This window comes from Bos grunniens, chromosome 12 (genome assembly GCF_055505025.1).
Source record: "Bos grunniens cultivar Pamir isolate PY7600 chromosome 12, Bosgru_T2T1.0, whole genome shotgun sequence".
NCBI classification, from domain to species: domain Eukaryota; kingdom Metazoa; phylum Chordata; class Mammalia; order Artiodactyla; family Bovidae; genus Bos; species Bos grunniens.
In genome coordinates this window covers 25,761,311-25,775,077 of record NC_141176.1, presented here as the reverse complement: position 1 = coordinate 25,775,077, position 13,767 = coordinate 25,761,311, and the positions used below count along the sequence as shown (strand labels likewise).

The 13,767-nt window shown below is 43.5% G+C and overlaps 1 protein-coding gene across 3 annotated transcripts in view; it reads right to left on the bottom strand.

Annotated features, from left to right (window-relative positions):
* The window catches only part of DCLK1 (doublecortin like kinase 1), a 356,767-nt gene that overhangs the window by 161,975 nt on the left and 181,025 nt on the right, over positions 1-13,767 (bottom strand). The gene's annotated exons all lie outside the window — the stretch shown is intronic.

The window sequence follows — 13,767 nt, the reverse complement described above, 5'->3', positions numbered from 1 at the left end:
CCTCTGACTGTAACCGTCCTGGAGAGCAGTAAAAGTCAGCTTATGGTTTTAGCAACAAAAGTGTTTTCTAGTAACTGATGCCATAGTTACATGATGATGGTTGCTGGGGCAACAACTAGAGAAAAATATTTGTACCCTAACAGGAATAGAACAATCTCCTTTAGACCACGTCTGGGCTGTGCTAAGTCGTGCCCGACTCTTTGTGACCCCATGGGCTGTAGCCTGCCAGGCTCCTCTGTCCATGGGGTTCTCCAGGCAAGAATACTGGGGTGGATTGCCATTTCCTCCTCCAGGGGATCGTTCTGACCCAGGGATCAAATCTGTGTCTTCTGCATTGGCAGGAGACTTCTTTTACCACTGAGCCACCTGGGAAGCCGAAGATCGCTTCTACCTCTATCTAAAACAAAAATGGTACCCTTCATAGAAGGAATAATAGAAAAAGTCAGTTATTTCGGAGATTTAGCTACAGAGACGAAGCAACTGTATCCCTCATCTCAAGCTAAGCTGAACTTTAACACTCCCATGGTTCCCTAGCTTGTGGTCACATAAAGGGAAAGTTTTAAAACAACCTTTTGATATTTTATTCAACTTCTTCTCCAACATGAACTTTGAAAGCTAAATGCCGCTTTTCAAGTAAATGTAGTCCAGATGAATAATCCCGAGCTTACTGCTCTCTCTCTCAATATGTGGATGTGCAGTGTAATATTTTTGCTGTTGTTGTTCACAGTATGTATAATGCCAGTAGAAGGCACCGGAAATGCTTCTGATTTCTATCTATTTTCAATTTTTTTTTTTACTACTTGGAGCAGATGGTAAAGTGGTCACTTGAAGGCACCATTCAGAGCTGCGTGAAATAGACTTTTGTATTTATTTATTGCATTTTCCCTTGGCTATTTGAGGATTAGAGACAAGCCTTCCTGTGTCTGATGTGGGAGATGTTTTTGGTCTATGTTTCCTGTGAACCCCTTCCCTTACGTACTGGTACTTCATCCGCAGAGCACCACTGGGGTTCTGGGGTTCTGCTCCTTGTCAGTTCCCGTAACGTGACCCTGACAAGTCAAAGATGCTTGAGCACTTACAGAAGTAAGGTGGGGAAGGATAGCGTCGTTCAGAGCCCCAGATGCAATGCTGTGGAGGCATCAGATAGTTTTTCTCCGACAATCCCTCATTCCCAAACAACTACTTGGACAGAGTGAAGTCAGAAAGAGAAAAACAAATACCATATATTAACACATACATGTGGAGTCTAGAAAAATGGTACGGATGAACCTATTTGCAAAGCAGAAACAGAGATACAGATGTAAAGAACAAACATATGGATGCCAAATGGGGAAGGGAGGTGAATTAGGAGATTGAGATTGACATATATACACTATTGTTAGTACATATAAAGTAGATAACTAATGAGAACCTACTGCATAGCACAGGGAGCTCTACTCGGTGCTCTGTGGTGACCTAAATGGAACGGTAGTCTTTTGAAAAGGCGGGGGGTGGGGAATAGACATACATATAGCTGATTCTGGAGAAGGAAATGGCAGCCTACTCCAGGATTTTGGCCAGGAAAATTCCATGGACAGAGGAGCCTGGAGGGCTACAGTCCACGGGGGTCGCAAAGAGACGCACACAAACACACATAGCTGATTCACTTCGCTGTACAGCGGAAACTAACACAGCACTGTAAAGCAGCTGTGCTCCTATAAAAATTAAACAACAACAACAAAAAAATCCCCACAAATAAACCACTCGGCTGAGGTCTTCAGGAGGATACTTCTCTCACAGTTTGATAGTAAGCGTTAAGTGTGAGTGAGGGACATTCATGGTGGTCAGTGCTTATTCTGTCTCCAAAAGCTTGAAAACACAGGTGACTTAAGAGGGACACTGTAACCATCCAGAAAGATGAACAGAAGGTCTTCACCACTCAGAAGCTTTGATCGTCTACTTGGGTTAATAACAGGCCTTCTGACCTGAGAACCCGCTCTCTGTTCCATTCCTTTCTGTCAGATTCCAACCATGACTCTCTTCATTTGTATCTTCATGACATAGCACCCCAGCACCACGACCCCAGCTGTCCTGACCATCGCGGGAGTCGTCACAACCAACCCCGCCCAGGCCGCTGTCATTTTACTCGCGCAGGTCCACACTGTGCCGACTATCTGTGCATTAGCATACAGCACACAGGCATATAAAAATGAGTAAGAATGGAAAACCATGTCTTATTCAGGCAAAAATGTGAACAATTAACCCTAAAAAGCAGTACTTCCTAAAGTGAGAATGATTAATAGAATTTGTGCCCCAAAGGGTCCTATGGCCAAAGAGATTTGGAAAATACTTCTCCAATATAAACAGATTTCTTTATTTCGTGCTGTGTCACTTCAGTCATGTTTGACTCTTTGCGACCCCATGGACTGTATAGCCTGCCAGGCTCCTCTGTCCATGGGATTCTCCAGGCAAGAATACTGGAGTGGGTTTTCATTCCCTTTTCCAGGGGTTCTTCTCGACCCGAGGATGGAACCCACGTCTCTTACGTCTCCTGCACTGGCAGGTGACTTACCACTAGTGCCACCTGGGTTTGTTTCTTTCTGATCTTCTCAAGACCCTTAACGTGCTAGTGAGTGAGTGAGTAAAGTCGCTCAGTCGTGTCCAACTCTTTGCGACCCCATGGACTGTAGCCTAACCAGGCTCCTCCGTCCATGGGATTTTCCAGGCAAGAATACTGGAGTGGGTTGCCATTTCCTTCTCCAGGATATCTTCCCGACTCAGGGATTGAACCCAGGTCTCCCGCATTTGTAGGCAGATGCTTTACCGTCTGAGCCACAGGGAAGATCCAAATGTGTAAGTACACTGCAACTCCAAAGAGGAGATACAAAAATACAGTCTTTCCCAGACTGACTTGATTCTGGAACTCTCCTCACCAGCACGGTATGCTCTCTTACTGGATGGGTTCCCTTTGGTACTATGCTGACGGCTGTTAAGTGAAGAGAATTTTAAATTCATTCAAACATTTAAGCTGGACCTACTCTGTGCCAGGCTCTGTGCCAAATATTATGATGACAAAGCTCCAATGGTTGAAAAATACTGTTTTCCAAAAGGAAAAAAAAATGCCCTTTCTTTCCACATATTGCCATCATTTACATTTGAGAACATCAGTTGGCCAACCAGATCACCTCTATCTACCGGTGGCTACTTTATGCCACTGATAAGTGAACAAATAACTATCAAAACTATACCATGTTATAAGCAGGTTGCCAGCCAACTCCCATCCATCATATCCAGATGACCATCCTCCTAGCCGGAGACTCAGAGAAGAGAGCGACAACGACACAAGCTGGATGGTTTAGGTAGAATTCTGTTCCAAGTGGGAACTGAAACATGATGAACTTTCAATGTCGTTTCCAACTCCAGGACTCCAAGAACATAAAAGGAACACAGTGATGGCTACAGAAAAGTAACTGTCATCACTCAGCACACACACACAAAGAAGGCAGGGAGAAGTCCTTTCAATGCCAAGCAACATGTATCCATTTACCTCTCAATCTTCAGTGAGTGAAATCAAAGAATTTGTTCAACTGTCAGAAACTGTGATGTTCTCTATGCTCTCTGCTCTGGCATCATTTATCCATTTCCCTGCTTACAAAACTCCCACCCAGAGAAGGTGGGTAGGGTCAGTAGATCAAGTTCAAACTTAGAAAACTACTCCCTGTTAGAAGCCTTGGTAAAAAAGTTGATAGCAAAGGAGGCTTAAACACAAGGTTACAATAAAGATGGATTTAGGATAATCTATGTACAGGAGACAGGGATCAAGACCATCCCCGTGGAAACGAAATGCAAAAAAGCAAAATGGCTGTCTGGGGAGGCCTTACAAATAGCTGTGAAAAGAAGAGAAGTGAAAAGCAAAGGAGAAAAGGAAAGATATAAGCATCTGAATGCAGAGTTCCAAAGAATAGCAAGAAGAGATACGAAAGCCTTCCTCAGCAATCAATGCAAAGAAATAGAGGAAAACAACAGACTGGGAAAGACTCTCTTCAAGAAAACTAGAGCTACCAAGGGAACATTTCATGCAAAGATGGGCTCGATAAAGGACAGAAATGGTATGGACCTAACAGAAGCAGAAGAGATTAAGAAGAGGTGGCAAGAATACACAGAAGAACTGTACAAAAAAGATCTTCACGACCCAGATAATCATGATGGTGTGATCACTCACCTAGAGCCAGACATCCTGGAATGTGAAGTCAAGTGGGCCTTAGAAAGCATCACTACGAACAAAGCTAGTGGAGGTGATGGAATTCCAGTTGAGCTATTCCAAATCCTGAAAGATGATGCTGTGAAAGTGCTGCACTCAATATGCCAGCAAATTTGGAAAACTCAGCAGTGGCCACAGGACTGGAAAAAGTCAGTTTTCATTCCAATCCCAAAGAAAGGCGATGCCAAAGAATGCTCAAACTAATGCACAATTGTACTCATCTCACACGCTAGTAAAGTAATGCTCAAAATTCTCCAAGCCAGGCTTCAGCAATATTGAACCGTGAACTTCCTGATGTTCAAGCTGGTTTTAGAAAAGGCAGAGGAACCAGAGATCAAATTGCCAACATCTGCTGGATCATGGAAAAAGCAAGAGAGGTCCAGAAAAACATCTATTTCTGCTTTACTGACTATGCCAAAGCCTTTGACTGTGTGGATCACAATAAACTTGGAAAATTCTGAAAGAGATGGGAATACCAGGCCACCTGATCTGCCTCTTGAGAAACCTGTATGCAGGCCAGGAAGCAACAGTTAGAACTGGACATGGAACAACAGACTGGTTCCAAATAGGAAAAGGAGTACGTCAAGGCTGTATATTGTCACCCTGCTTATTTAACTTCTATGCAGAGTACATCATGAGAAACGCTGGACTGGAAGAAGCACAAGCTGGAATCAAGATTGCGAGGAGAAATATCAATAACCTCAGATATGCAGATGACACCACCCTTATGGCAGAAAGTGAAGAGGAACTAAAAAACCTTTTGATGAAAGTGAAATTGGAGAGTGAAAAAGTTGGCTTAAAGCTCAACATTCAGAAAACGAAGATCATGGCATCTGGTCCCATCACTTCATGGGAAATAGATGGGGAAACAGTGTCAGACTTTATTTTTTGGGCTCCCAAATCACTGCAGATGGTGACTGCAGCCATCAAATTAAAAGACGCTTACTCCTTGGAAGAAAAGTTATGACCAACCTAGATAGCATATTGAAAAGCAGAGACATTACTTTGCCAACAAAGGTCCGTCTAGTCAAGGCTACGGTTTTTCCAGTGGTCATGTATGGATGTGAGAATTGGACTGTGAAGAAAGCTGAGCGCTGAAGAATTGATGCTTTTGAACTGTGGTGTTGGAGAAGATTCTTGAGAGTCCCTTGGACTGCAAGGAGATCCAACCAATCCATTCTAAAGGAGATCAGCCCTGGTGTTCTTTGGAAGGAATGATGCTAAAGCTGAAACTCCAGTACTTTGGCCACCTCATGTGAAGAGTTGACTTATTGGAAAAGAGTCTGATGCTGGGAAGGATTGGGGGCAGGAGGAAAAGGGGTCGACAGAGGATGAGATGGCTGGATGGCATCACTGACTCGATGGACATGAGTTTGAGTGAACTCTGGGAGATGGTGATGGACAGGGAGGCCTGGCGTGCTGTGATTCATGGGGTCGCAAAGAGTCGGACACGACTGAGCGACTGAACTGAACTGATGCACTTTGATTGTCTGTGCTCTCACTCTAGATCATTAAGCTGGAGGTAGCTACAAATGTATTCTATCCCATCTAACAATAGAGGATAACAGAGGAAGATTTATAACCCTTTTTTCTAGGCCAATATACTTGGAGATTTTTCCTTTAGGCATTATAGTATTTTCTGACATCAACAGATTAGAAAAGATAGAGACATGTAAAACCAATACCCTGTGTAATGATCTGATTTGATACATCTATGCAATGTTATTCCTTCTTAAGTCTGAGGTTCTCAAAAGTCAGTGTGGTAATCAACTTTGAGAAACAAGTTCCATTTATGGATTAAAACAACAACAACATTCCTTGCTAGAAAGAGACAGTGACAGTTGACCTTCTCTTCTGTGAAATCTCTGGTCAACAGGTATCAGGTATTGGAAGCATCCATCAAGACTGGGTCCAAGAAAGATGCAAAGGCAGAGAGATGACATTTGAGAAAAGAAAGTCCAGCCTGTCCCTGTTCACCATCACTCCTGCCTCCAGAAGAGGTGGTACAGTCAGTGCTCATCTATCTCCGTGATCTCCATGGCCACAGATGCTGCCTCAGCACCGTCTCTCAAACCCAGGCCTTCCTTGCCCCTCCTCAGCACCCCCATCACCACCTCAGTCTACAGCTTAGCCTCCTACCTGTAGACCATGGTTTTGCTCACTCCCACCTCCTTTCTCTCCCACTGATCCTACTTAATTCTCTTAATCTCCTTCTTCTTACTAAACTTTCAGTCTCTCTCTCCATGGCTCACACAAACACCTATGACTTATCATCACATTGAAGTTCATCTTTAAGCATGGCATTCCAGAATCCTCAAAATCTGCTCTGAACCCAGCTTTCAAGTTCATGGTAGCTTCAGCCATGAGATGCTGCCTGATACTCAATAAGTGTTGATATGGATGGATGGAGGGATGGATGGACAACAGGTGGGTGGACGGATGGATGGATAGATGAATGGTTGGATGGATAGATGGATGGATTAATTAAAGTACTATGCTCTAACAGGAAACATGTTCCAATTTATCTGCTTTACTTATTCTCCTTGGAAAGGACTTCATCTATCTTATGTGTGTGTGGCTTTGGAACAATTTTTTTCCCCATTAGGTATCCCCTTCTACTAACTCTTTGACTACTCAAACCCCTTCTATGACTCAAGCCTCTGTTGAAGATCTAAGCCTTACCTTCTCTCTACACTCCAACCCAAAGTGACTCACCCCTGCTCTGAACCCCTAGTCATCACCCCATAAGTGTTCTCTGGGCACCACTGTGCGAGGCCTTGAGGATAGGACTGCCTTCAGCATTCACCTCTTCATTTCCACGCTTAGAACAGACTGGCACTCCAAGGAATTCCTAACACACTGCAGTGAATCAGAAATTCAGCAGAGAGGAACCTGCAGCGTCTTCCAGCAGTTTGTCACAGGTCTGGAGGCAGGTGGCTGGGGTGTGGCTCCTGCCCTGCCATGACCACTGACCCGAGCAAGTCAGGAAACCCCTGTTTCTAAAGATCCTAAACTCCGGGCAGAGATGGTGCCTCCCTGAGTGCAATTCTGCAGCCCGGTCGTAAAAGCCCAGGGTTCTGTGTTAACTCAGCTCCACCCCTCAGACGTTCATCTCTTCATGCCTCCATTTATTGTTTTGGTTGTTTAAGAATTTGACTGTGACTCAGAAGAGGATAAACCCTCAATACATTTTAGCTATTTTTATTAGCCCAAATACAGTTTTCCTTCCAAATAAGCACAAATCAAATGCATAGCTAATATAAACAAATAAATAAAATTTTAAAATGCAACAGATAGCTCCCGGGCACAACAGGCTTCTATTGTAAAAGTAGATTTGGGTCAAAGGTAGCATATGGGTGCCCCTTCTCACTTTGGGTCTAGGGGGTCCTATGCGTCAATCGTTTTGGGGCAAAGCACACTTTTAAAAATATATATTTACTTAAGGTCTTCGTTGCGACAGGTGGGATCTGTAGCTGTGGCACGCAGGATCTTTTTAGTTGGGCCAGGTGGGATCTTGGGAGCCCGGAGTCTTAGCCACTGGACTGTCAGGGAAGTCCCACGAAGCACACTTTGAATTAGCATCAGGGAGCTGATACAAAGCCGGCTGCAGATGCTCACAACAAGTTGGGTTCACGCCCCAGGTTTCCACTGAAATGATGCTGTGAAAGTCACCTGCAAATATGCTCACCTGCGACCACATGAATATATAGTTCTGTGAACCACTGTCTTAATCAGGGAATCTTGGGGCCAAATTTTAGTTCTGTGGGAGCCGGAGATGTGTATTCCTCTGAGAAAAGTGTCCTTTGTCAAAATACCCCTCTATTAGAAAAGGCATCATATGCATATTGTATGCAATTCACAAAGGAGGTAATCAGTTTATGGCACAAGGTGCCATCAATCAATTTTCAGTTCTTACCTAATGCTTTGGTTATTATAAGAATATATGTTGTTCGGTTGCTAAGTTGTGTCTGACTCTTTGCGATCCCACGGATTGTAGCACACCAGGCTTCCCTGTCCTTCTCTATCTCCTGGAGTTCACTCAAAATCGACCATGTCCATTGAGTCCGTGATGCCATCCAACCATCTCATCCTCTGTTGCCCCCTTCTCCTCCTGCCCTCAATCTTTCCCAGCATCAGAGTCTGACCCCATGAGTCAGCTCTTCACATCAGGTGGAAAATCCAATCCCAAATTAAAACACTTTATTGCATCTGAGTTTATCCCTGGGGATGATTAGCATAATACCATATCCATATCTCAAAAAAGATGGATGATTGTAATTGCCAGATATGCTGGAAAAAGCCTTTGAATGCAGGTCATGATACGTAGATTCTGGGCACAGATAGAAGGAAATGGCAACCCACTCCAGTATTCCTTGCCTGGAGAATCCCATGGACAGAGGAACCTTGTGGGCTGCAGTCCATGGGGACTCGAGAGTTGGACACGACTGAGTGACTTTGACTTGACTGTAGACTTGGACCAGTTACCTAAATTCTCTTATCAGTTTCTCTAATGGTTCTATGTTTTACCATAGTAGTTATGTGATGAAGATATAATAAAAGATGTGTGTGTGTGTGTGAGACAGAGCAACAAGAACCTTTCTATATACATTATTACACTTAATATTCAATATACATTATTACATTTAAGCCCCTCAGCTATGGAGACAGACTATGAGACAATAGTTAGATGCTATTTGGAGAAAGAAATGGCAACCCACTCCAGTATTCTTGCTTGGGAAATCCCCTGAACAGAGGAGCCTGGCGGGCTACCGTTCATGAGGCTGCAAAGAGTCGGACACGACTGAGCAGCTAACAGTTTAGATGCTATTAATATCCCTCCCGGGCTTCCCAGGTGGCTCTCGTGGTAAAGAACCTGCCTGCTAATGCAGGAGACACAAGAGACTTGGGTTAGATCTCTGGGTTGGGAAGAGCCCCTGGAGTAGGAAGTGGCAACCCACTCCAGTATTCTTGCCTGGGAAATCCCATGGACAGAGGAGCCTGGCGGGCTACAGTCCATGGGACCACAGAGTTGGACACGACTGAGCAACTGACCACACCCACAGTATCCATACTTTACAGATTTAGAAAAACTTAGCCAGATTAAACAGAAGATCAATAGGAACTGGAAACTAGGTCAGTCAGAATTCAAAGGCAGGCTTTTACCTGCCAAGTTTCAGGAAAACAAGACTATTCAAATGCATAGAAACATATACCCTTGCATTCACGTATTATAAATTACAGCTGATAAAACCACTTAGTTATCCTATAGTGTACAATGAAAAGTTACCTAATAAAATTATTAAAGCAAGTTGGAATTATTTCTTTGACTCAAGGAAAACATATTCAGTTTCTGACATTCTTTACGTGAAATCTGAAATTATATCTTTCCCATTAACTTGCCATCATGCACTCTCATCACAGGGGACCAAGCTTGTGGAAGGGAAAAAAAAAAAATGAAGAAAATATGGACTTCCTCTCCTCTGAGCTTCCGGTTTGAATTGCTCTGCAAGGGCAAGGATTCAAACAAAGGCAATAAAAGCATCTGCTATTTACACATTTCCAAAGCAGGACTGTGGAATCCACTTCCCCTCACTGGAATGAGATCTCCATGGTGACGCTGACATCACCAGGTTGGGCAAGATTCTCAGCAGCGCTTGTGCGATGAGATTTTCTTTACAAGAGCACCCTCTAGCAATGAAATAAGGGATATCTCTGCAGCCATGGCCTTCCTTGTTTGAAGCCACACCAGCTTGTGTTAGACACACTAGTGTATTTTAAGTGAAATTACAGACAACTACAAAAATAAAAGCCAGGAAATTCATTCAATTTATTGGCATCACTGATTATGGCCTATCCTTTCTGTTTTAATATTATTTTCCTAAAAAAATATTTATAATTCCTCATTCTTCTTGATACCATTCAAAGAGCATAGCTTTAAAGGTTCTGTTGACTACATTCTAATGAGGTAATCTTTATCAAAAGGAATGCTTATACTTAAAAAAAAAAAAAAGTTCAGTCACCTGTATATCTAAGGTACCAGAAGCAACAAATTCCTTTCTATGCAATTCACAATGTGATCAATATAATTAGCTCTCAGTGAAAATCTGGCACACAAAGGCCCCCCTCCTCCTGCCAAAACTTAAATTTGAGAAGGTTTCTCTTCCAATTTCATTCCATACTTGGCTTCTTTCCTCATGTCTTAGTATCATTACGCCACATGCATTTTAAGTCAACCGTTGTGAATTTTCCTGTTCTTTAAATCATGCAATTCCATACATTTATGGTTCTAAAATATGTCTACAATTAGTTTATCTCCAGCTATTAAGAATATGTTAGGTATCGTCCCTTTATCACCTCCTCATTTCTTTGATGAGAAACTTAATGTATATGGCAATTTATTTTAAAATTGCTCCTCTAGCTAGAAATTTCTAAAAAAGAAAAATTTTCAAGAAATATTCAAGAAATATATTCAACAAAAAGAAATATATTCAAGAAATATTCAAGAAAAAAGAATCAAGAAAATCTGATTCTTCCCTAGAAAAAAATATAGTCAATAAGAAAAATAATAAATTAATAAGAGTAAAATAACAAACAGATAAGGAAAGATCCTCAAACTGCTTTCTACAAGTTTGAAGTTCTAACATTCTTTTTTTTTTTTTTTTTGCAAAAGTGGATAATATTGTTGAAATTCAGAGTTGGCTAGAAGCTAACATTGGAATAACATGCTGATGCTTAAAGAAATGGAAAAAAAAACTATTCTCTTTTGAAATGCAAGCAATTTAATTTGCTGGGTCAACCAGAAAAAATCCCAAGAGTTAAGGAATGGAAAGTGCATGTATTCCTTGAATGTGTTCTCAGACTCTGGCTCACATGGACGTCTTGTGATGGACAGAGGAGCCTCTCAGAGGGAGGAGGGCATGCTTCATCCAGGGTCGCCATCTAAATGATTCATCTTTCATTACGTATCCTGTTTTGCTTTGTTTAACATTAACATCTCTTTTTCTTCTTCTTCTTTTTTTTTTTTAGTTATAAAATGACCATCTAATACCTCCTTGGACTGCAAGGATATCAAATCGGTCAATCTTAAAGGAAATCAACCCTGAATATTCAATGGAAGGACTGATGCTGAAGCTCTAATACTTTGGCCACCTGATGGAAAGAACTGACTCATTGGAAAAGACCCTGATGCTCGGAAGGATTAAAGACAAAAGGAGAATGGGGCAGCAGAGCCAGAGATGGTTAGACAGCATTCCCAATTCAGTGGACACGAATTTGAGCAAACTCCGGGAGATAGTGGAGGTCAGGGGAGCCTGGTATGCTGTAGTCCATGGGATCACAAAGAGTCAGATTGAACAACGAAAAGTACCCAGAAATGACTAGGTGCACTGGCTCTGCCACCTAATAGATGTGTGACCTTGGGCAGCTATTGAGTATCCTCAAGCCTCAGTTTCTTCATCTGTAAGATGGGGCTATCGGCACTCGGCACCATGCCTGGCCCACAGGGAGTACACAGGGGGTGAGCAGCTGCTCCTGTCGGTGCTGGCACTGGTTAGACAGAGCAGGTCTCTGGACCAGGCATCCTGCTGAGGAATCTGGGGCTATCTCTTAAGAACATCATACTAAAACCTTTGAATATCTGGGAAAGAGAGGTGTGGAGAAGAGAGCTGACCTTGGAGGCTTTCAATTCTGCCCTCTTGACAAGTTAATGCAACCTCAATCCCATTGCTGTCTGGTTTCTCCCATGAGACATAGCTGCTGTTGACTACCACATCTTTATAATAGCTTACTCTGGGGGTTTTTTGGTGGCTCATGGGTAAAGAATCCACCTGCCAATGCAAGAGACATGGGTTCAATCCCTGTTTGGGGAAGATCCCACATCCTGCGAAGCAACTACGCCCGTGGGCCACAACTATTGACCCTGTGCTCTAGAGTTTACAAGCTGCAACTGCTGAGCCCATGTGCAGCGACTACTGGAGCCTGTGCCCGCCTGGAGCCCTTCCTCTGCAAAAAGAAGACACCACAAGGAGAAGCCCACACGGCTTGCAACTAGGGAACAGCCCTAGTTGCATTGCTAGTTCTCTAGCAGCCCCCGCTCGCCGCAACTAGAGAAAGCCCATGCAGCAATGAAGACTCAGCACGGCCAAAAATATATTAACTGAAAAAAAAAATTAATAGCTTACTCTACTTGCCACCAGCTTCCCAGGTGGTGCTAGTGGTCAAGAACTTGCCTGCCAATGCAGGAGACATAAAGAGACGCAGGTTTGATTCCGGAGTTGCGAAGATTTCCTGGAAGAGGAAATGACAACCCACTCCAGTATTCTTGCCTGGAGAATCCCATGGACAGAGGAGCCTGGAGGGCTACGGTCCATAGGGCGACAAAGAGACACGAATGAAGCGACTGAGCACGCACGCAGGCACTTGCCACTCCACTTGAGGAGTGGAAGCACAGTCCAAGAAAAGTGGAAATGTCACACAGTTCTCTCTTTAAAGAGGGTACAGATAATCTCTGATCTGAGCTCAGAAGCAAACGGTTCACCCAACCCCAGATGGCTGCTCCTGTCTGTGTCCACCCAGATCTCTATGCTGAAATCCTAACCCGAAGGTGATGGTATTGGGGAGCAGGGCCTTTGGGACATGATGAGGTCATGGATTAGGGTCTTTATAAAAGAACTAGGAGAAGGTTCCTTCGCCCCTTCTACTGGGTGAGGTTACAGCAAAAAGACAGCCATCCAGGCTCTCACCAGACACTTGACCCCTGGATTCCTCAGCCTCTAGGACTGTAAGAAGTAAAATTTCTGTTGTTTATGACCCACCCCGACTGCAGTATCTTGTAACAGCAGCCCTAACGGGCTAAGACAATGGATGTTCAAGCTGAGGGCTGCCATGCCCCAAAACTGGCTTCCTGGACCAGCCTTATTATTCAAGTCATTCTTTTCAGGGCTAGCAAAAGAGTTCAACTTAATATGCTGTCGCTCAGAGGATCTTCTAAAAGATCCATGTAAATAGGCAGTGGAGACTGTGACTCGGTTTCTAATTAGGCAGAAACATTAACTATGATCATTGGCAAAATAAGAAAATAAAATCATTATGTGATAAACGAAGCCAATGAATGCAGAGCTCTTCAAAGCAGATGAGGAATAGCAATCCCCAAGAGGAAAATGTGGCCATGACAGTTATACTTAGTTGTCTGCTTAACGTCTGAACAGAGGTGCTGAGGGGGCTTAATGGGGGCTTCAAACCAGTCTAAAAAACACTTCAAGCTCTCACTGTCAAGGCTGAGAGGTGCTCTGGTTGTCCTTGGTGAGAGTCACAATACAGGTCCAGCCTGGCTTCGGTAGAGAACACAGATGAGGGAAGGGCTTCCCTCGTGGCTCAGTGGTAAAGAATCCGCTTGCCATGCAGGAGACACAGGTTCAATCCCTGGGTCAGGAAGATCCCCAAGAGAAGGGCATGGCAACCTGCTCTAGTATTCTTTCCTGGAGAATCCCATGGACAGAGGAGCCTGGTGGGCTACAGTTCAAAGTGTC